Source organism: Canis lupus, chromosome 28, assembly GCF_011100685.1.
Source record: "Canis lupus familiaris isolate Mischka breed German Shepherd chromosome 28, alternate assembly UU_Cfam_GSD_1.0, whole genome shotgun sequence".
Classification (NCBI taxonomy): Eukaryota; Metazoa; Chordata; class Mammalia; order Carnivora; family Canidae; genus Canis; species Canis lupus.
Window position 1 is genome coordinate 33,822,776 of NC_049249.1, and position 23,526 is coordinate 33,846,301.

Genomic DNA, 23,526 nt, shown 5'->3' on the forward strand with positions numbered 1-23,526 from the left:
GCAAAAAAAGGATGCATGCCATGTATTCTCTCGAAAGGATCTTTACAATACGTATTACTATTAACTAACATAACCGATGAAGAAAAATCGAATTACTGTGACTGTATTGAAGGGAAAAGGGACTGCCGTTATACTCGTGAATTGGCCTTTTCCATCCGCCACAAATCACCCTGAGAACAGTCACACAGAAACCTAACACTTAGGTGGTTCTTCTTTAAAATATAAAGTGATGCATGTCCCTTGCACTTTACCTGTCTGGAATGTCCACATTTTGGTGCCAGTCCTCAGATAAGCGAGGACCCTTGGCGTTCCCATGCAGCTACTAAACCAAAGTACTCAGGTATACATTTCAGTGAGATCCCTTCCCAGCCTGGGCTCAGTGCTGCACCCAATGGAGGCAGACAGTGAGTGTGGGAACCCATACCCCCCTGCGAGATCAGATGACTGGTCCCAAAATAGAAAGCGTTCAATTACCCAGCCCTGGCTAGGATGCCCCCTATTAACCTATGCACCCCAAGCATCATTAGCAAGCCATTTATAACAAAATTGTAATTGAGAGACCCAGAAATACCACTTTAGAGTAAGTAATTGAATGCCCCCTCGGTGTAAGATCGATAAAGGGCATCCAATTTCACCCTAGGAGAAACTTATTAAATTATTGTAGCTATGAGCTGATAGAGCAAAAGAAAGATGTACAAAACTTCAAAAGAAATCTGGACAGATTTAAATAAATAGCTTCATTTAGGTAGACCATTTACATCTACCCTCTGGGAGGAGAGAGGGAAAAAATAGCTAATTACATTATTTTACTTGCATGTTTTAAGGGAAAAAAATTTGATGGGTCTTAAGTAACCTTTACTAAAACACAAGGCTTTCTTCTGATTAGCATGTCTCACTGCTGACATTTCTCTTTGGGCTATGTATATGGAAATACATTTCTTCAAGGAATATTCATCAACAACTACAAGAAGGAACATTTTTCATATTTAGCTCAAAGACATCATAAGATTGTCTCTGAGACTGAGAAGCAGCAAGCCTGGAGAGTCCCGTACAAACAACAGATTATCAGCTTCAACCTCGTACCTGGAGTTTTACGCTTTTAATCACAATGCAGTCAGTCAACAGAACAAAGCCAAGACCCCTGATTATCCCTCACTGGCCACAGCACAGTAGAAGGAAGCCAGTCAGCAGTCCTGCGGGCCAGGATACCAACGCGATGTCCACCTGGTGACTTCAGGCAAGTCACTCAAGTGATCTGGGCCTCTGTGTTCTCAAAAGAAATCCTTGATGGTAATAAATCACATATAGCATTGGAGCTTGGGTGCCAAAGCCAGAACCTGGCTTTGACATTGGCCAAGTCATTATAGTCCTCTCCTGTTTTCCCTGGATGTAAATGGGGAATGCTCACAGGACCCATGCTGTGAGCACGAAGTGGTCAATTCACATAAAGTCCTTCAAAGAGCCGCCCATAGGAAGTGCCAAACAAATGTTAGCTCTTTTAAATATGGATATAGTCCCGGCCCACAAGAGGTGTTTGGTAAGCAAGCAGTTAATTACTATTTTCGGTAGAGATCTCACTATTGGTTCCAGTTTATTATCTTACCCCATATTCCACTTTTGGTCACATGAATGACTTTGCAGCTTCTCCCTTTGGCTTGAGTGGGAGACTTGCTTTGGCCAACAGAATGAGGGAGAAGTGACCACGTGCCAGTCCCAAGCCTAGGCCTTAAGACCCGTCCCACATACTCACTTGCCCTCTGCACCTTTGCTGTCACCATGGAAAGAACATGGTGGCCTGGCAGTGCTTGGGGTGGTTGGGTATGTGATAAAAGCTTATGGATACACTCTTCTGCAGGTTATAAACACTAGGTGTTACTAAGTTAAACTGGTATAATTTTACAAGTTCCAAAAAATGGGTTTACAGGAGTAAAGTGAATCATGAGTGATTCAGGCCAAAGCAATTCATCCAAAGACCCAGTAAATCAACTGAATCAATGCTTTTGCCTAATAGAACCCCTTGGCTAATGCCACAAGCAGATATGCCAAAACAGTGCTAGAAACCCAGATGGCAGCTGCTCTCGAACAAGACATAACTGCCCAAATGTCACGCACTAGGTTACTTTCTGGCAAAATGCGTGTTTATGACAACCGCAGCTGTTATGCTTTGTTATCTGGACAACTGACCCCATTCTCCCCACTTCCTGTTAAAGACCCCTTCCTCCCTGCCTCGCTCTGGAGCCACTATGCGTTCTGTGCTTCCTTGAGCAAGCCCGTCCTATAGCCTAGTCCTTAGGACGTCCTTGCCAGATTTTACCTTTCCTGATAACGGAGACACCTCATCCGTGCTTTGTCTAAAACAGGGGTTTTCACACTGTGCAAACTGCAGGGTCTTCCTGATGGGCCCAAAGCGTGTGTCATCTGAAACACAGGCAGTTCGTAAAAAATTATTTTTAAAGCATATTTGACTGTATAGTAAGTTCATCATCAACACAGCTGTTAATAAGGACTACTTCCCATGCCTTACGGTATAGAAAATATATTCCAAACTATTCTTTCATCCTATAAAATACATCCATAAGAAAAAGGTATTTCCTCTGTGATCAGATCTTCACAGGATGCAGCTCCTCCTTTGTATCTAGTGTAAGAGGCCCAATGCTCTGCAACTGCAACTCTGCACAAAGTTGGGATGTAGCAAAAAATGTCTTCTGAGCAATCCAAACCAAGTGTTACAGGCTTTGGAGTCAGGCAGACCTGCATTTCGATCCAACTGCACTCTCTCCCAGCTTTATGATCTCAGACAACTAACCTGACCATTCTGTGATTTTATTTCTCATCTGTAAAATGGGAATAAAACCATCTGTGTCACCTAAAATGGATGTGAGGAAGAAATAAGATAATATACATAAAATGCTTCCTCCGGCATCTGGCACCTAGCGAGCCTCAATATATGACAGGTGTCCTTTGCATTCTTATAGAAGCCCTCAGGACCTCACTCCAGGCCTACTTGCTTTCAATGTATACATACTTCTAGGCACAGGTGTCCAATTTTCCTGTCTGCAGCTGATTTGAAGTAATGAATGAGAAGAGACAGGTGGCGGTGAGAGGCAGGCACACAGAAGAAAGAAGAGCCAAGTTTTACAGCAGAAATAAGATGCCAGTGAGCATTGCTGACTGTGATCACTTGGTGCCCCGATAACCAGGGTGGGGAGCCCTGGAAAGCCTGAGACAGCAGTGGGTGCAACTTGGGAAAAGCCCAGCACCTTCAGAATAATCATCCATCCATAATCTGCTTCAGTGCTTAACATGGAGCGTCAGTGCTCCAGAAATGTGCCCATCCGCAGAGGTCTAAAGGTCTGGGCTAAGCAAGCCGCCTCTTTACAAATGGGAGGTTTAAGAGCAGAAAGGAACTCATGGAGGATTCCTGGGGACTTCTACCATAAAGTCCTTCATGCTATGACAAACCTGGAACACCTCAAAAATGATGGTGAGGAGTCAGGGTGCAGGTCAACAACGGGACAGGCTCCAGGGAATCAAACCTGCGGGTACCCATTCTACTAGGCCCACATTTCACAGACGAGAAAACTGAGGCCCAATATGGTCCTGTACAACCCCAAGGGTGAGCATCTCATTACAGAGATCCAACACCCTGATCCCTATCCACCTGCCCAGGCCCCACACCTCCTCAACCCAACCTGAGGAGCCCATCCTCACCCCCACCCCATCACCCTGGCCTGGCTCTCAGAACAGTCTGGAAGTTCCTTCCAGCCCCTTGCCTCCCTTTGGAAATTCTCTTCTAAAGAACAGATTTGCGGGATCCCTGGGTGGCGCAGCGGTTTAGCGCCTGCCTTTGGCCCAGGGCGCGATCCTGGAGACCCGGGATCGAATCCCACATCGGGCTCCCGGTGCATGGAGCCTGCTTCTCCCTCTGCCTGTGTCTCTGCCTCTCTCTCTCTCTCTCTCTCTCTCTCTCTGTGACTATCATAAATAAATAAAAATTAAAAAAAAAAAAAAAAAAGAACAGATTTGCACAGAGATACAGGATAGGGGGTCCTGGATATGTGGGAGGCAGACGTGGGGCGAAAGGCAGGTACCTCCTCCAATCACTTTGTCAGCCCGGGGCACTGAGTCTTAAACTGTCTCAATACAGACTCATCATGCAGGTGCATCTGCTCCAGCTGCAAAGGGACAGTGACAAAAGTTGACAGAGGCTGGCCTGGTGCCAAGTGTGGGGCAGGGGACAGAGATGGGGGCTGGTCCGTTAACAGAAGGCTGGAGCTAAGAGAGCAGGGAGGAATGGATAGGACCCCATGTGGGGGAGGCAGAAGAAGCCCCCTGCGCCTTCTTATGCATCAAAGAGAAAACCCTGGAACCTATACGACTGAGGTGGTGGCTTCTCAGACTGTGCTTTTAAACTTTGTAGCCTCAAAAGCAGCACCTTCCCAACGAGGCAGCAAACTACTGCACATGGCCCCTGAGCTGATACTTCCCAGTGGGAACCTGGCTGGTCACCCAGGGCAAGTCACGGCACCTCTGGGCCTGTTTCCTGGTAGGTAAAACCTGGAGCTGGCACTACCTCCTTCAGCCCGAACACTCACGGGAGTCTGATTTGAAGTGAATGTTTCCCTGATACCAACCCACTGTCTTCACTTGCTATGTCTTCTAAGGCTGCTAAGAAGCCAGCGGTCTTGCAGCAAGTGCTGAAAGGCTGGTGCATACCACCTTCACGCTAGGCAAAAAAAAAAAAAAAAGCTGCACAATTAGCCCCAAAGACATAAAAGTGTCTTCTCCTTAGCTCACAACACCTTTAAAGCACATGTTTATCAAGCACCCACTGCATTTGCCAAAGCTACAAATATGAAAGCCCAGGCCTTCTGGAATATTCCATCTTAACTCCAGAACAAAGTCTCCAGAGGCTCCAGAAAAAATGTCCACCGTCAGAATTACACAGAATTACACATAGCCCCCAAAGCCCACCAGGCCCTGACTCTGCAGACCCCGGAAGAGCCAGCACCGGCTCGCAGAGCTGAGAGGCGTCCTCACAACAGGGACCCTGATCCCACCAGGGATCTCTGGTGGTTGAAGGCGGCGGGGACACTCCGAGCCCCCTCTGAGCTGGTGGCTCTCCAAGAGGGTTAATGTGCCCCAGCAACCTGTGCAACTGCCCAATACATGCAGGGAACACAGCCAGACACCGTCTCTGCGCCAGGTGCAGCACGATGAGGTGTCCCCAGCAGGAGGGAAGGGTACACAGGAGGCTTTAGGATGCTCCTGCCACAGCTGGCACACGATGACGTCTATGTGCACAAGACACTAAAGGTCTTTTTCTGAAACCAATCGGGGGGAAAACTCTTTCTTTTCACTCATTTTATTACTCCCAGGGTAATGCAAATCCATCCTAGATTGAGGTACTAGATTTTCCACTCAAGCTTACAGATCTACTGATGGTGGTTTTCTATTAAGGTAGAACCTACCAGAGACGAGCTTTCACAATCTGCTGCGAAGCCTGCCCACCTAATGGCTCTTGGCAAGGAAGCAACAGCCGTCACATAAAGGGAAAGCATTTCAAGGAAGCAACGTTCAGTCTGTTTTAAGGCATTCAAAATTCAATATCACCCTTTGTGCAGACTGGGATGTATACCTCAAAATGTGGTTTTCAGGGACCCCAGAGGACAAGAGTACCATGTGAGGTCCCTTTTTTTTGTTTTTTTGAAGGGGGGTGTGGGGAGGAGCAGAGGCAGGAGAAAATTTCAGGCAGATTCTGTGCTGAGAGCAGAACCCAATACGGAACTCGATCTCAAAACCCTGAGATCATGACCTGAACCAAAATCACGAGTCAGACCTCAACCAGCTGAACCACCCAGGTGCCCCAATGTGAGTTCCCCTCTGGATGGCAACTTTCTGGGGTCAGCACTGGGACCCCCGTGTTACATGTGGGAGACTGAGGCACACCTGGGGTGAACACATACCCAGAGAACCAAAATGCAACTGCAGGCCTGTTTGGCTGCAAAGCCATGAGCTCTGTCCCGTAGCACACCACCATGGAAGACAGCGGCTCTGGGAGAAACCCACTCAGAAGTTGAGGCTCCCGGGGCAGCAAGAGGTGCTGCTGCAGTTCCGTGACTCTCCCTGTAAGCTCTACAATGGCAGGGTTGGTGACACTCAGCCCTGAATTCAAATCAGTGCAGGCACTAGATCTCCCACACAAGCTTCAATATCTACTGTGCCTAGCACCAGGTGGTACTCACTACATCTTTTTTTTTTTTTTTAATTAATTAATGAGTAAAGAGGTAAACTTCCAGCAGATAATCCATAACAGGGCTTTGGCCACTTATGACAACGATAAAAGTGACAAGAGCTAAAATTTATTAGGGCTTCCTTATGCCCAGACACCAGGCTGGGACTTTGGGGATTATCTTGTTTACGCATCATGACAATCTAAAGAGGACAGCACAATTAGCATTTCCACTTCAGATGGGAAAATTGTGGCTCAGAGAATTTGATGTCCTACCCCTCCTCCTCCATATGACTCAGAGAGTCATAGAGTCTCTCTATGAGAGAGAGCTGGGGATCCTGGGAATCAGTAGGCCTGGGCGGAGCACCTGCCGTGCCCCTTAACCAGCTGCGTGACTGGATGCAAACCCCGGCACCACTCAGACCCCTCAACGTCTTCTTCCGGAAGCAGACACATCACAACAGTCCAGTGATCTCAGGAACCCAGGTACATGATGTATTCTGTTACGATTCTTTTCGCACGCTTTCAGGGTTTCCAACACCTGTCACGACAAACCTTAACTGACAGGAAAAAGGGACACGATGTGGGTCGATGGGGTTATTATAGCTCTTGTGCAGCGAGACTGCGAAGAAGAGAGGCAGATTCTAGTTGCCTTTCAACAATGTTCCCCTAACACAAACAGGAAAATGAATACAAAGCAGCAGCAGCTCCCAGGATAAGGCACAGAGATGACATCTCAGGGCCATAAGGAGCAGGGTGGCTCTCCCCAGGCGGAGTCCCCAGAACCCTCCCACCTGCTTGGACAGGAATTCAGGAAGAGTGGAAGGCCGTGGAAGAGCAGAGGAAGCCCAACCCAGATGTCCTTCAGTTCAGAAGAAGAGAGGTCTTGCATAGACATAGCTCACATGCTCAGAACCAAGTGCGAATAATGATCTTGCAGATGTACAGCGGCACCCTTCAATGAATAAATTAAGGGCAGCACAATTGAATGGGGAGCAGCTGCGTACTCCCCACCAGATGGCTTTGCTGATCTGAATAGTTTTAAACATTGTTTTATTTCCAAAGATAAGCAAAATAAGAATCTGGTTAACCCTTGAATAAGAAGAACCTCCTAAAAACACTTCTTCAGAATTTATTTCTTTTTGATGGCAAGAGTGAACAATATGACTGAATCTCAACGTTCGCAGGAGGGTTTTAGAACAAGGTGAAGTGAGATTTCTCCAGGTTGCTGTCTGCAGGCAATGGACATTCACTATCTGCCCACAGGCCTGGCCTTTACTAGGTGTGGCAAGAGGCAAGGACCACTCCAGCACCAACCCAGCTTGGGTGTAGAGACCCCAGGGGCGTGGGCAGGTGCACCAGCCCCCAGGAATATCGGGACCTATGCCAACCCCCCCCAGGGGAGTGGGCAGGTGCACCAGCCCCCAAGAATATCGGAGGCTATGTCGGCCCCCCCCCCGGGGCATGGGGAGATGCACCAGCCCCCAGGAATATTGGGGGCTATGCCAGCCCCCCAGGGGTGTGGGCAGGTGCACCAGCTGCCAGGAACATCAGGGGCTATGCCAACCCCCCTAGGGGTGTCGGCAGGTGCACCAGCCCCCAGGAATCTCAGGGGCTATGCCAACCCCCCTAGGGGTGTAGGGAGATGTACCAGCCCCCAGGAATATTGGGGGCTATGCCAACCTCCCCAGGGGCATGGGGAGATGCACCAGCCTCCAGGAATATCGGGGGCCATGCCGGCCCCCCAGTGGCATGAGGAGGTGCTCCAGCCCCCAGGTATGTGGGTAGGTATGCCAGTGCTCCAGGGGCGTGGGAGGTGCGCCAAGGGCTGCAGGGAGCTACAAGACAATTTGAAGCTTCCATGTTCAAATATTCAAACATTTCAAACATTACCAACATTGTTCTTAAGTGAAGTTAAGCTCAGATCTGTCACTAAATGACACAAAATGTGCCCATCAGAATTGCAGCTTGCCCCAGTGGGTGCTGGAGGTGAGTTTGCTGTAGGGCAGCGGGTGGAGAACCCACAGGAACCCAGCACCTGTTCTGTGCCAGGCACCGGGCTGCCTCCTGTCCACCTCGAAGATGAGGCCAAGCTAAAGGTACTGTCTCATTCTGCAATTGCCCCCTTCTGCAGGTAAGAAAATGGACACTGAGCAGTGGAGCCTCTTGTCCTAAATCACACAGCTCGTAAGACGCAGAGCTGGATTTAAACACGAACTGAAGCCCAAACTGCCCATCCCTGTGGGGAGGGGGGGCCCACAGGCGCACACGCCAGCCGTGGAGGTGGGCAGCCGGAGGGATATGCTCTCCACTTACACTTCTCCATCTGACTTCCGAGTCCACTTACACAGGGCAAGTATCCCTTTCATCACCACAAAGACAGTAAAGGGGAAGTAGCAGTAATAGATATTGAATAAAACAGCATGACAAGTGGGCAGTGGACAGGGTCAAGGCCCCCAGGACAGGAGTGCTCATCTCTGAGCCTCAGTTTCCCCTTCTGTGAGAAATGAGTGCACTCTTGTCCCAGTCCCTGGCTCAGGTGGCTGGGGCTGAGGGGGTGGCACCAAGGCCACAGCACCCCTCAAGACAGGGTTTGGCAGCACTAAAGGGCTTTGTGCAAAGTACAAACATGAGATGGAAGCCTCAATTCATCCCCTTAGTTCTCAAGTTGCTTTTGCATTGATAGCATCTTCCCACCGGACGTACTATAACCTTTAACTGTCATTTAAAAAAAATCCCATTCCCGTTTCACTAGGAATGCTGTGCCTGGGAGTGCGCCCTGCCTTCCCTGCCACTGCTACGGAAACCCTGGAGGGCGTGCTCATTGATAACCACGTGCACCCACTGCCCAAGAGGGCACCAAGGGGCCCTGAGCACAAGAGGCCCCTGGAGGACACCTTGTGCTGTTCACTGATGCCAAATGAGGCTCTGACGCTGATGACCTGGGATCAAGCATCAGATGGGTACACGGGCACAGAACGGGCATGTTGCTCTCGTGGAAGGAGGAATGTGGTGGCAGAGAAAAAAGAAAACCAAAGTGAGAAGTATGTGAACACACACACATGCCCATCTGGTCGCTGTGTGCCCGTCTGCTCATCTGCAAAATGGAGACCAGGCTACACCTGCCACAGAGCCACAGGCATCAAGTGGGATGATCCACTCGAGGTGCTTGGATGCCGGCCGCTGGCGCCAAGCACCAATAATTGGCAAGTGGACCTCCATCCTCATGTCTCCTCCTTCTCCCCCTCCCACCACTGCTGCGAGGGTCTCAGCTCTGCAGGAGGGCTGCCCACCCGCTGTATGAAGACCCAGCCAAGTCTGGCTGCGAGGCAGGAAGGAGGAAAGCTGCAGAGGCTTCAAATGGGCCAGGTCTGGAGAAACGGAAATAGGCCAGTGGAGGAAGCCCTCGGTGGTGAGGACGTGGGGACGAAGACGCCAATGCCACCAGGACACCCGGAGCCAAGCGCTGCTTCGTGGATGGAAGGAGAGACCCACCAGAGGAATGAAGTTACACGGTGGTGGTTTCGAAGCCTCCTTTACACATTTTAGAAAACAGGCTCAGTGTCTGATAACCTCACTCAACTCTGGCATCCACAGTCACAACTCTGTAAAAGAAACAGGTCAAGCAAGGGTTATTTATAGACGAGACGAGTTATCCCCCCAGACATTGACCGTGGATATGCCCAGGCGACGGCAAAGGAGTCCTCTTCTCCATTAAGTGGAGACACTCGAAGTGTTTAGTGGCCCATACTTTCCAAAAAGCCTGAGTTTCCATACTTGAAGCCGGAGAGGTGAACATTTGATAAGTTTTATAGGAAAGGTTACGTTCTCCAAGAATACCTCCGTTTCTCTCAAGCCACATCTCTGCCCGTCTCGAGGATGAAGGGGGGGGCGGGGGGTGCAAGCCCAGGAGACAAAGCCTCTTTCTCAGCACAGGTAGGGATAGCAGAGTGGAGGACTAGGAGCAGCTACACAGCACATGAAATCAGACAGCTTAGCTGCAAGATCCTCCGTTCTGCGTAAACAAAGCAACCTCTTCAAATTAACCACAGAAAAGTGGAATCTTTTTCATAAAGATCTGGAAAGCCTTCAGGCATCATTATGAAGGTCAGGACTTATGTGCACAGAGCTCAAAAAAAAAAAAAGTCTCAACTCTTAAAAAAAAATTTTTTTTTTTTAATTTTTAAAAAAGTCCTTGCGGCTGACTTCCTATCAAGAACCGCTCTGGTCTCTGTTTCTGCAAAATAAATATTTGGCTACAGTGTACAGTTGTTGAGACCCAAAGTCGGCTCACAGGCAGTAAGAATTTCTCTCGACATAACCCGAGTGCGTACGTGCTGCCTCCCCATCCTTCCAAAGGCCCGGCAGAGGCTGTGGGAGCAAAAACCGAGCACTGGACCTAGACAGGAGTGTGTGGTGAGCGGAGCAGGAACACAGAAGCTTGGGGGCACCTGCGGCCCAGAGTCCCCAGCAGATCCCGAAGCACTGCACCCACCGTCTGACTTTGGGCAGACCACCTCACCTCTGAGCCGCCGGGCAGAGGACATTATCTACTCTCCCACCGTACTCCAGGAAGGTTAAAGGAGAAACAGAGGCCCTGGGTGCCCCCTCTGCCCCACTACCATCCATCCCACTGCCCACCCCCCCATTCCCTGGCCATCTGCCATCTTCTCCAACACCACCGGCCTGCTTGGCCCATGAACTCCTGTCACCCTTCTGATGTCAGCCAAGGCCCCCCAACCCCAAGCCCCAGACCAAGTCGGACCCCACACTCATCTGTCCAACCCTTCCCATCTCTGTGTGTGTTTCCTGGACTGGCCCCCGCCCTGACCACTGTCCTGTGAGCTCCACGGCAGCAAGAGTGTCTCTTCTACTCACACTTAACCACCTCTTCGTAAAGGGAGAAAATCAGAGAGGCAGGCGGGAGGCAGGCAACAACACATATAAAAATACAGCACGTTGCAAACAGAGAATTCCCAATAAATGCGGGGGGGGGGGGGGGAAGGGATGGTATTTAAAAGAGAACTTAAAATCCTGCCATGCTGAAATCCTGCGTCTCTAGGATTAATCCTTCCGTCACCGAAAACCCACCTCCTGGTGTCTCCAGGGCCTGCACCAGCTTCCAGCCTGGGGCCGTGTGCTGGCCCCAGGGTCCCGACCCCTGCGAGGGCCCCCCCACCGCCCCAGGTGTGCAGGGGCCTGTGACAGCACCTCATTCCCGCCAATGTCACCCCTCTTCTAAATTAGCTTTCGTACTTAAGAAGACACAAAATGCTATGTCTTCATAAATTATAGGATTCTTATCTGCGGCCAGAGGTTTGCTTCTTCCGTTCTGTGTTTACCCATCTTCAGCTCTGATGACACCCCCTGCCCCGTCTCAAGCATGTTTCCGAACGCACTGGGACGCCCCCACTTCTCGGCACTCGATGCCACAAACCCCAGGACTGAGTCCCAAACAAAAGGGAAATGAAAAACCCCTCCGCCTTTCGGATCGTTTTCGTTTCCTTCCTGTAAAGGCTCTGGAAACATTTCAAAGACGCCAAGTTCGGAGAGTGCACCAAAAACCCAAATTGCCTCTCCCTGCCCTCCTCGCTTTCTCTCTCTTCTCCTTCTGCGGCCCACCTGCTCCTGTCCCCACTTCTCTACTTCAGGAGGGAGAAAACACCAATTCCCCCTAAAATCCAATGCGTGCCTCGATTTAATTAATTTGAGGGATTTCCTGGGGTCCACGGGTGGGGGGAGTCCGCCACAGGGCTCAGGGCTGGGGCGGGCAGGGTGGCCAGCGTGGCCCAGTCGCTTCCCGGCCCCCCCAGTTCACACAAACCAGGGCTCGAACCCTGGGCGCTCCTGCACCACCGCCGCCAGGACACGTCTGGCCCAGCTTCTGCGTCTGTTCCCAGGCCCTCCCCACGCTCCCCTCCCACGCCGGCGGGAAGAAACGCCTCGACGCTGTCACATGGCGATGGGGGCTCATCCTTTTTCTAAATGTTCCTCCACCGGGATGACTTTCACTTTCTGATGACAGTTACGACCCGGCTGGACCGTCCTTGGCCGACTCAGTGTTTCTGAGGTTTTCACACCCTTTCTGCAGTCGTAAAACCTGAAGCAAAAGTGAACGATTGGGAACAAATCCCCAAGATGCTAGAAGTGGCCAAAAGCATTCACTGAACACAATCTGGAAAAGAGATGGAGCCGTTTCGGCTTGGTCAGGGCAGCACCCCTGCCTGGACGGCTGGCCACCTCCCTGGGGACCCTGCGGGGCCTTCTGGCCACAGAACCTGCGTCGGCACACACCTCGGCTTCGGCCTCCTGCTCTGGCCCCATCCGCCCCCGCCCCCCCTTGGGTCTGACCAGCCCCCCCGCCACAAACGGGTTTTGCAGATGGAGCAGAGGAGCTGTTTGCAAATCCCAGAGTAACCGGCTGGCCTCAGAGCATCGCCGGGCATGCAGGCCCCCAGCCTGGGCGATGCGACAGCAGCCTCCAGACGCCACATTCTGCACTCATACCGGAGGATGCGGTAATGTGCCAAGACTCCTGCGAGCAGCATGCTTCCATCCTCCTTAAAATCCTCTCGGGGGATTTCAAAGAAGAAAATAAGAACGTTGTTCAAAGGTAGCATGAAGCTCTTACATACCTATCTTTCATGGATATTTTCTGGCCAGTAATTTCCATTCACATCAATGAAACTGTGGCATCTCGTTCAGACCCACCTGCTTCGTCACCACGGTTAGGCCTTGAGGAGAGAGGCAGAAGAGAGCCGGCGTCTGTCCTGCCCTCCTAACCCCTGCCATCCCGTTGGGTACGGAAGCCTCCAGAACAGAACCACACACCTGGGAGATCACCCAGTTTCAAGCTCTCATTTCACAAGGAGACGTCAATCTGCCCAAAACCTGAACTGGCTTTCAAGTCTGATGAGCAGGGGAGTTGGAGGATGTTATGTTGGGGGCAATTAAGCTCTTAACTGGAAGCCTAAGGAGCCAGGAATTTTAGGAAACAAAGTTAGAGATAGGTAAATATCCAAATTCCCCAAGTAGAGATGGATTTTCAAATTGCATGAAAAGTTGCGTCTAAACACCTAAAATAGAAGCAGCTATCCAGATACTTCGTGTCAAAGCTCCCCCAACGTTTGCCTGAGTTATTGAAACAATGGAAACAAAAAATGAGCATCCGGCTCACTCCGGGAGTCACTGTCTCCAGGTCTCACCTGCTTGCGAGGTCACAGGCAGAGCCGGGGAGCGGGGAGAGAGGGGTCTCCATGGGGGAGGGGTTCCACATGCCAACCGCTCAGGAGTGGGGTGGTGGCTACGAACATGGGGGTCATCCCACCAGCTGGGGCTCTTATTCTGGCTCCAAGGCCTGACCCCAAGCCCACATGAGTTCCCCATCTGAGAACTGGGGATGATGATGAGGATGTCTAGTCTAAGCAAACTGAAAGGAGGATGGATAATCCACGGACAGTGATGGGGAAGGAGCCTGGCACCCCCTAAGTGCTTGAATAGACAGCAGCCATCCCAATCACGCTTACCCTCACCATTACTATTACTCCCATTCCTGTTATTATTTCTGCTCTTTGGGTCTGTGTTTTGCTGACACGTCAGGTAGTTCTCTGGTCTGGTCTGTCTCCCTCGGCTCCGTGTTTCATTCTGGCCTCTTCTAGAAGGCTGGCTTGCCAGAATGCATCAGAAATGAATTACTTTGCTTACTGTCTGTTGCAACAACTGATCCTTCGTATTCTAATCCAGAGAAAGAAGATCAAAACACATACATTTTCATGTCTTCTAAGTCAGTTTAAAAAGAACTGCTGTGCTCTTATAAAAAAAAAAAAAATCCTGCTTTCCTATCAATGCTTTGATAGCCTTAAACACACACAAGCGCACGCACACAAACACAGAGAGAGAGAGAGAGAGAGAGAGCCAGAAAGACCAAGGAAACAGTTCTTTTAAAAATAATGGGCAGCCCGGGTGGCTCCACTGTTTAGTGCCGCTTTCAGCTCAGGGCCTGATCCTGGGGACCCGGGATTGAGTCCCACATCAGGCTCCCTGCATGAGGTCTGCTTCTCCCTCTGCCTGTGTCTCTGTCTCTCTCTCTGTCTCTGTCTCTCTCTCTGTGTGCGTTTGTGTCTCACAAATAAATAAATACAATCTTTAAAAAATAAATTAATTAAATAAAATAAAAATAAGACCTTGGGAATAACTGCAAAGTGTTCCATTTTGACTAAAAAAAAAAAAAAACAAATACAAGTGATTAAAACAGGATCATTTTTATCCTAGAATGGTAGGTTTGATTTTGGGCCTCAAGCCCACAAAGAAAGCATTAGCAGGGAGATAATCCAAGCTAGGAAGAAAGTATCCAAACAGGTTCGAGCAAGCCCCTCTCTGGGCTAAGCTGCAGTCAGGCTTAAGTGGGACACGGCCAGTCAGGGTGGGGACTCCGCCTCTCAGAGGTGGGGAGGCAGCCCGTCCCTGCACAGACATCCAGCTCAGCATCGTGCCCCAGAGGCCTCTCCCTCGGGGGCTCCCAGGCTGAGTTTCACCCCACAAACTCCCCACAAGCCGAAATCTCATGTGACTGCCCACATCCCTTAAAACTCCCAAATGCAGGAAGAACTGGGGTCACAGACAAATCCCACCAGCTCGGCAACCATACAAATCAATGCCACACAGACCATATGTACAACCAGGTGACGCAGGAGTCTAGTAAGGTTCAAGCTCGTCCCTGGAATGGATGACAAAGGGCGGAGACTGTGTGAACCATGTAACATGGCATGAGTTACAGGGTCTGGGCCTCAGGAAGCTGCTGCCAGGGGGACCCAAGGTCCCCTGGCAAGTCACCTGGTGCCTGACCCCTCATGCTGTGATGTCACTGTCAAGGTCAACCAGTACAGAAGGAGAAACTCAAACACGCAGTGGGCAGGGCCTATGGCCTGGTAATAGCTGAAGAGGGCGGGGTATTTACTGGAAAGTTTATAATTTCAGGTGTAGAAATTCGAGTCACTAACTTTAAACGGCCAAGCAGAGGACCGATGAGCCAGGCTCCAAGTCATCCGTGAGCTCCCACTGGGGGACACCTGAGACAGAGGCCAGCCGGCCTGTCCCTGCTGAACCAGACCCCGACCCTTCCCTCAGAGAGGCACGGATTTCCCTCACTCTGCTTCCCCACATACATGGGACTCTTCCAAATTTGGACACATGGTCCCACCTGTTTCCTGGGACGACAAGAGAATACTGATGTGGCCCAGGGCGCTGTCAGGAGCAAACGGCCGAGGAAGGTCAAGGGGACAAAGAGAACACTGCACAGGTGGGAAGTTTTCTCTTTCAATGTGTAATGTTTTGGTGGCGTCCAAGGAACAGTTTTTGGAAGGAAATAGAATCCCCTGCACTTAGAGTTTTAGAATAAGGTGCAATGTTGGTCTGAGTCTCCTACCCACTCACAAACCAGAGCCCCCAAGCCCACCCACTGGGGTTTAACTTCAAGGAGGCCAGTCCCTCACCCCCAAGGGCCATAATCTGTCTTCAGACAGCATGTCCCCAATTTTTTAAATTTATTTTTTAATATATTTTACTTAAATTCAATTTGCCAACATATAATACCCAATACTCATCCCATCAGGTGCCCTCCTTAATGCCCGTCACCCAGTCAACCCATCCCCCACCCACCTCCCCTTCCACAACCTTTGATTGTTTCCCAGAGTTAGGAGTCGTTCACGGTTTGTCTCCCTCTCTAATTTTTCCCCACTCAGTTTACCCCCTTCTCTTATGGTCCCTTGCACTATTTCTTATATTCCCCGTATGAGTGAAACCATGTGATGATTGTCTTTCTCCAACTGACTTTTCTCACTCAGCATCATACCCTCCAGTTCCATCCACGTTGACGTAAATTGTAGATATTCATCTTTTCTGATGGCTGGGTAATATTCCATTGTATATATTGACCACAGGTGCCACATATATTGACCTTTATCCGTTTATCTGTCGAAGGACATCTTGGCTCCTTCCACAGTTTGGCTATTGAGGGCATTCAGCATGCCCCAAATTAACCCATTCAACAAAGTCCACAAAACCCCACTGTGGTGTCAGGCCAAGGGCACAGCAGTGAACCAAACAAGGCCTGTGCGGTGGGCTCGCAGGCCCGGTGGTGGAGGCATCCAGAACCCCACAGATGGGCTAAGTGTGGGGGTGAGTGAGAGCTGCTGCACCACAGTATCTGCTGGCACTCGGGTGAGCTCTTCTGAGCACCACAGACCGCCACACCTGCACGGGACTCGTCCAGGGGGCTCCCACTCCCCTCCAGAAACACAGGGGCCGAGGCCACGCAGAAACGAAATCGGCTTCACTTTCTGGGATACGTTTCTGCAGCTTAGCTTTCTATCTCCCTGGAGTGGGGCATCCGAGCAAAGCTCATTTCCAAAGGCAGCCCCAGGAGAGACGTAGGAAGGGCAGGAAGGGCAGGGCACTGGGGCGGCGCACCGATGGCGTTCCCCTCCTCTGGATGAGGTACCCTTGAGGCCAGGTGTAGGGCCGGATGTGTGATCAGCCCCAAACCCCACTTCTAGGTGAGCAAAACAACAGGAGACAGCAGGCAGCCGTCACCTCCTCCCGTTACCTGGCACAACTCCCAGCACGGAAGGAGAAGCCTCAGAGCAGCAGGCCCCACAGAGAGAGAGCATGGGCCCCACAACCAAGCTTAAACGTTCCAGATCAAGTTCATTCTCACCTCTCTTAGTCACCCAGACCTATCCACAATAGAATCCTTTCAGCACGTATCAGCACCAGAGTAATCAGTGGAATTGCTTGCGTTCATCCAGAAAGAAAGTTAGAGTGCGTGGCGCTAAGTTTCTGCCCCATAAGAAAGCAAGAGAGAGGCAAAGGGCACGCAGGCAGTTTGACACGGCGCGGACGCCCCAGCGCCATCCAGCCCTGTCGCCTCGATGAAGGCAAATGTCCTCCCATCGGATGGACACCTGTTTCCTTCCAGAGGCGCCAAACGAAAGCCGCCTCTGCTTGTGCATCTCAGAGTGACTAACAGAGCTCATAACCTCTTTGGCTTATTTTCTGACCCAGCTCGCAGTCAGACGGCTAATGACCTCCAGCTGCCAGGTCCTAAGGGCTCCTCCGGGGTGGACGTGGCCAGGAGGCCGCACCGGGGCCTGCTCAGCTCGGCGGCCCAGCCAGGCACGCGTCAGGGGTGAGGTGTGCGGGGCGGGCTGGCTCACGTGTTCTTTCAGCCTCCTCTCGTAGGAGACTTTCTGGGGCAGAGGCTGCATCAACAGCAGGCCCAAGGCTCCCTGCCCCACCGCCAGGAAAGGGAACTCGCCGCTGGGTCCCTGGTCTCCCACTGTGCGGCCAAGAGGACCCGCACCCCCAGGGAGGGAGACACGGAGTCCTCACCTGGGCCTTAGACGGTTCCTCTCTGCAAGCTGCTTCCAGAGAATTTCTCAATCTCCCAATGGAGAAAGAGGATGGAGGTCCCAGGAACCCTGTCCTTGGAGGAAGCCCAGGTCCCCTGAAGGCAGAAGGCAGGAGGTGCTAGGCAGTGTGGGCCACCCTGACCGCAGGGACGCAATGCTGGGGGTCGGGGCGGCCGCGCCTGGAGTGGTGGCTCTCTCCAGGAACCCAGTCTCCAGGAACAAAGACTCCACACTCTCTGAACATCACAGACAGAACCACAGGTCCCAGCACCTCACTGGGGTTTGTGACCAGGACCCTCCTGTCGCTTAGCCAGCAGCTGCAGACTGCCCCTCCAGAGGCCTGCTGGGGCCTTTCCCTCCCTCCCCCCGGGCCCAGAGCTTCCTTCTGCCCACCCTCCGCCAGCCTTGTCCATCATGACCTGAGAGTCCCCGACAGCCCCTGTACCCCGGGCTAGAAGGCTCGATGCATCAGCCAGCATGCTTGTGCACCACTCCCACCCCTAAGGTCTCCCCTGCGACACACTCATCACCACTGCAATTAAACGATCATTTGACTAAGTGCTTATGTCTAGTCCGTCCACTAGACTCTAAGCTCCAAGTCTGCAGGGCCCCGACACGTCCTACCCACCGATTCCCCAGCAGCCAGCGTTTACTTCCTTGCCTGTGTCCTTCTGTGGGTTAGAGCTCACGGACTGGGAACACCAAGGCATCCCCAACACCTGGCTGTCCATAAACATTATTTCTCTCCCACCCTCACATCTCCTACATCACAGCTGTGGAGCAAGTCCTAGGACCAAATCTCAGCCCAGCCACTCCCAGCTGGCTGACCCCAGGCAAGTGACTGACCTCCTCTGTGCTTGATCTGCCTGTCTGCGAAACAAATATCACATCCTCTACCTCTCGGGGCCAAAGGGGAGATTAACTGAGTTACGTGAGGTACTAACCATGAGGTCTCCAACAAGACAATAGGATTTTCTTCTATCTTTATCATTTCCTTCTATTTAGGGCCACTGTCCAGGAATGCTGGCTCACAGGCCCAATGGGAACCTAGTGTCTGGTTCATTGGTCCATTAACAGGTCCTACTAAGTGTGGCTGTGCTAAGTGTGGCACGGGGCACAGTAGGTAGACCAAACAAGGTCCCTGACCCTGTGGAGGTTCTGGGGTTTGCAGAGAAGAGAGATTATTCTAGCACATTCATCTTTTCATGTCTCTCTCTCTCTGTCTGTCTGTCTGTTTCTCTCTCTCTCATTTTTCACTTGTGCATTGATATTTTCTTCCCCAGTAGCTTTAAACCAGAAGTATTATTTAAGTTATCTCAGACTCCCACACCAGGTAATAAAAATATAGTGGGCTTTTCTCCTATTATTTTTCTTTTCAAAATAAAAAACAATGACCATGGATGTCTTACCAGGGAAATGAAAGAAAACCAGCTTCTGCTTGCAAACGAAGATGCTAAGCCCGTTATTTACTGAAAAAGTTATGCACTGGCCAAGTGCTCCCTTGAAAGGGAGGAGCTGAACCCAGACCAGCAGGTGCAACACAGGGTGTCGGGCCCGAGGGCGGGATTCCCGCCTTGCTACCTCTCCCCAGCCAGGAGGCAGAGAAGACCCTTCCTTCTTCTCTCCTGGAGCTCACAGGCCCATTCAGACCCATCACCCTGTAACAACGAAGGACAGCACAGCTCCTGCTGCTCCGAGCTCACGTCTCCAATGACCTCTGTCCAAACCAAGGACAAAAGGAGGAAAACCCAACACACAGTAACTCCCCCGAGACGAAGCTCCGAAGAGCCGACCTGGGCAGCTGTCCACGAGTGTTCTGAGCCGAGCCCCGACCCCTACACTCCTTCCCCATTAAAAAAAAAAAAAAACTTTCATTCTCATCCTAGGGCCCCAGTTCCGATTCAAAACCTGCAAAGGCCAGGCTCTCCTTTGCTGGAGCCTCCCTTCTCTTTGGCAGCCGGCCCCGGATGCTGCTTTCTGCTTCTCCACTGGCTCCTAAGAGAAAAAGGCACCCACTGAGCGCATGCAAGTCCTGGCTGGCGGTGCTGGGCGAGAACAAAGGCTTCACACAAAGGAGAGCTGGGCCTTCCAAGGCCTGCGGCCACTCGCTCCAGAGGAGGATGCTCCAGGACCGGAGTCTCCTAGCTGAGGTGCACTGCGCCACCCCCTCCTTCATACCCCGGGAAGTGACCAGAGTAACCTACAGTGGCCCCAAAAGCCTGGACTCTCTCGGGGGGGCCTTCCACTCAGCTGGGAGGGCAGGGCCCACACGGTGAATGCCAGAGATGAAAAGCCGGGAGGGGATGGGCTGCCGCCCCTCTAGGGACTGAGACACAGGATCCATTAAGTGGCACCAGATAATCACTGTTTGTCAGCCTTTTATACCGTGCAGTGAAAAATCACCAGGATTTTAGCTTTAGACTCACACACGCGCGCACACACACACACACACACACACACAATCTAGAAGGGTTTCACATTCAGGGTTTCTCTTCTGTAAGCTGAGCTCTCTGACCACGAGTTTCCTTGGAGGATTTGTGCCCTGGGCTTGTCCATTCTGAAGAGCACAGTGGTAGATTTTTCCAGATTCCTAACACTTGGCACCCAAGAAAAACACAGGAAATCCCACCAGCAGACCAGGACAATCGCTCCACAAACCAACTCAGTTCAGCAAATCTCGCCGGAGTGTGCCCAGGAGTCGGGCACCCCTGCCAGGCCCCACAGAGTCCACGGGGGTGATGCATCTGCAGCCCTGCCCTCCGGCTTCCCATGCTTGACCCTTCACGCAAGTGAAATTCTCTGTAATCTTTCAGGAAGGGGCTCCCATTTGCATGTTGCATGGGGCCCTGTAAATTATACAGCCGCTTGCAGAGATATCTTAAGAGTTATGTAATTAGGATTAAAAGGAAAGAGAAATCATTCCCAAAGAGCTTCTCTTATTCCTGGTACACGTACCCTTGAAAGAGCAAGTACCTAGAAACGGCATTACACCTCATCACGGGTCTGAGTAGGGACCTTTCCCAGGGCACTTGGGAATCAGCATCCTGCATTCTATAAACCAGCAGCGAGGTTACCACAAGGCGTTTCCATGAGGCCATTTATCATCACTCTGATCTATAGCAGCATCTCCTCTAATGCAGCTTTGCCTGACAATTTAAACAATATGGGCCCTTTAATTTATCACACTAATGCGATTACACACTCATCCCAGAGCCCAGCACCGCGCACTCAAGTGGAGGCCCCTTCTGTGAAACTTACGGTGGAAGCTTACACTCTTCTGGCCCCTTTAAATGGGGAAATCTTTACCTTAGTTGAGCGATGGGCTCATTCCACCACCTGCAAAGAAAATGAAGCCCTTGGACAAGGGCCCTGCTCCGTCAGTTTCTACAACCATCACCCAGACTGCGAGGTTTAAACGCCATTTACAAACAAGCTTAATTTTAACCTTCCTTTATGGAGAATGCAAAATCAATTAAGTATCTGCTGATAATGCCCTTGTATCTCGTTTTGGTGGCATCTCACAATTAATGCTGCCCATGAGGCTGACAGCGAGCAGCCTCACACATGCCTTCTGGTTATTATGAGCATCACTCTGACCCACAGCTGAGCACAGGGGGTTCAGACACAGCATGCTGCATGGGGAGTTTGCATTTTTAAGAAATCGGCTTGTAGATGGTTTAATTAAAATACACCAGAGCATAATTCAATTGGAATTGAGGCTTCCATCAAACTAAATCAGGCAGCAGAGATCTTCCCAACCTTAAAAGTAGCTACTGTTTTTTCACCAGTAAAACCAACTGTACTCAGAAACTAAAGGAACATGGAAGGAAGGAAGGAAGGAAGGAAGGAAGGAAGGAAGGAAGGAAGGAAGGAAGGAAGGAAGGAAGGAAGGAAGGATTGATTGAAAGGACAAGACAGATTCTCCACCAAGCCCCATTATGTTGCAGTTGAGGAAAGAGGTTCAGAGAGGTCAAGCAAGCAGCCCCAAGACACACAGCCGTCAGTGAGAACTGAGACCAGAAGGGTCAGCGCCTGAACAAGGAAGGCAGCCCTACAAGGTGAAAGCATGCAACCTCTGAAGTCAGACCACCCGGATTCAAGTCCCACTCCACCTTTCGCCAGCTGCCAGAACATGGGCACAGTGAGCCTCTCTGGCCTCAGTTTTCCCATCTGTAAGTGGGGGTGTGAAGCGTGTCTATATCAAGAGGTGCCGAGAGTAAACACAATGTAGATAAAGACCAGCACAACCACTCAAAGCCTGGACTCAAGCTTCCCGATTCCCTGTTCTGGGCTCTATCACACATTGTTCCTTAGGGCCCCTTAGATCTGAGAATCCCTCAAATCAGAGGATGCAGGCTGCCTATGTGCAGGCACCAAGGGTGATGCGCCCCGGGAGCACTGTGTAGGCGCAGAGAGGATGTAACACGCACACATCACGGATCTTCTGGTATCAGCTGACCAATAGAAACCAATTTTAACTGATGGCCAACTGGAAGAGATCCAAAGACAATCTAAAAGATAAACGACAACATTGAAGTTTATGAAATTCTAAAGTGCTGCAGATCCCTAGATTTAATAAAATTAAGTGGCAACAGAATAGGGTCTTTGGCGTAGTGACGGTATTTTACCAATGTCAATCTCCTGGTTTTGATAGTGTTCGATGGTCACACAAGAGGTTATTGTTGCAGGAAGCTGATTGAAGAGCACGCAGGAACTTGGTACTATTTTTTGCAACTTCATGTGAGTCCGAGATTCCTTCAAAATAAAAAGCTACCATAAAATTATGAGGCAGCATCTAGGAATGCCAAAAGATTAAGGGTATTCTCGGCAAGTTTTCAACACGTCAATACAGTCACAGTTTCCAGGCGGGATAGCCCCACGTGGATTTGGAAAAGGACGCTGGGTGAACATCTGGAATGATTCTAATTCAGGCTATTGGGGCGGGGGGGGGCGGAGGGAGAAACCTCTTTCTGTTATTTTTCCATTTACTAAACTCAGGGAAATTTATGTTTTGTCCAGAGTTTAAAAACCCACCACAAACAATAAAAAATGGAGCTATACATCTACTACAGCTAATGATAAACATCTATAGGAAAACTTTGCAATGTTACTTTACACCCTTAAGAAGGACCAGAGAGAGATTTAAAGTCTGAAAATAATCGATAGAGGGCAGCCCGGGTGGCTCAGCAGTTTAGCACCTGCCTTCGGTCCAGGGCATGATCCTGGAGACCCGGGATCAAGTCCCACGTCGGGCTCCCTGAATGAAGTCTGCTTCTCCCTCTGCCTGTGTCTCTATCTCTCTCTCTCTCTTTTTCTGTGTCTCTCATGAATAAATTTTAAAAAATAAAATGTTAAAAAATAAAAAGAATTGATAGAAACAATCTGTTGAGGCCCTATGATATGTCAGGTTGACCAGTGGGCCCTTGGACCTGATTCCCCACCAAAAAAGCTGTCATTAACCTGTCCTGGCATGAACTGACTACATGTTGCATGGAGCAGTCTAGGTGTGCACAAGGCCCAGAGTATCCTGCAAGAGAGGAAGTGGAAGATCTAGAGGCCGGAAGACCAAATTGGCTGATCCCATGGAGCTCATGGGTTGGCAGGACCTGGGTTGGGAAGGGAGATGATTCCAAGAAAGGGACAATGAATGGCAGGGCCCTCAAGGAGCTGTCACAAATTCAGGTCATCAGCCGTGCACTCACCTTGGGAACCTCCTGGCACTATTTCAGTCTTGTGTTGATGAACACAGTTTCAGCTGCCCACCCTAGGGCTTCGCCTTCAAGCACATGTTTACATAAAAATAACCTCTGCTCACAAGCCAAACCCTAAGTGAGAGGACAAGGAGGATGGGGTTTCTCCTGGTTTCCTGCTAGCCCTATTTCTGCA

At 50.7% G+C, this 23,526-nt stretch overlaps 1 protein-coding gene across 9 annotated transcripts in view; it reads right to left on the reverse strand.

The window, feature by feature from the left end:
- The window catches only part of CHST15 (carbohydrate sulfotransferase 15), a 74,461-nt gene that overhangs the window by 37,469 nt on the left and 13,466 nt on the right, over positions 1–23,526 (reverse strand). For 2 of the 9 annotated variants that reach the window (XM_038579025.1, XM_038579024.1), the window contains exon 2: positions 2,315–2,418. The exons of 3 other annotated variants lie outside the window; for them this stretch is intronic. The gene's annotated coding sequence lies outside the window, so the exon portion shown is untranslated. Of the gene's footprint in view, positions 1–2,314; positions 2,419–9,727; positions 9,838–22,268; positions 22,396–23,526 lie in introns of all 9 variants that reach the window. 4 more of the 9 variants (XM_038579026.1, XM_038579023.1, XM_038579030.1 and 1 more) reach the window with 4 other exon arrangements.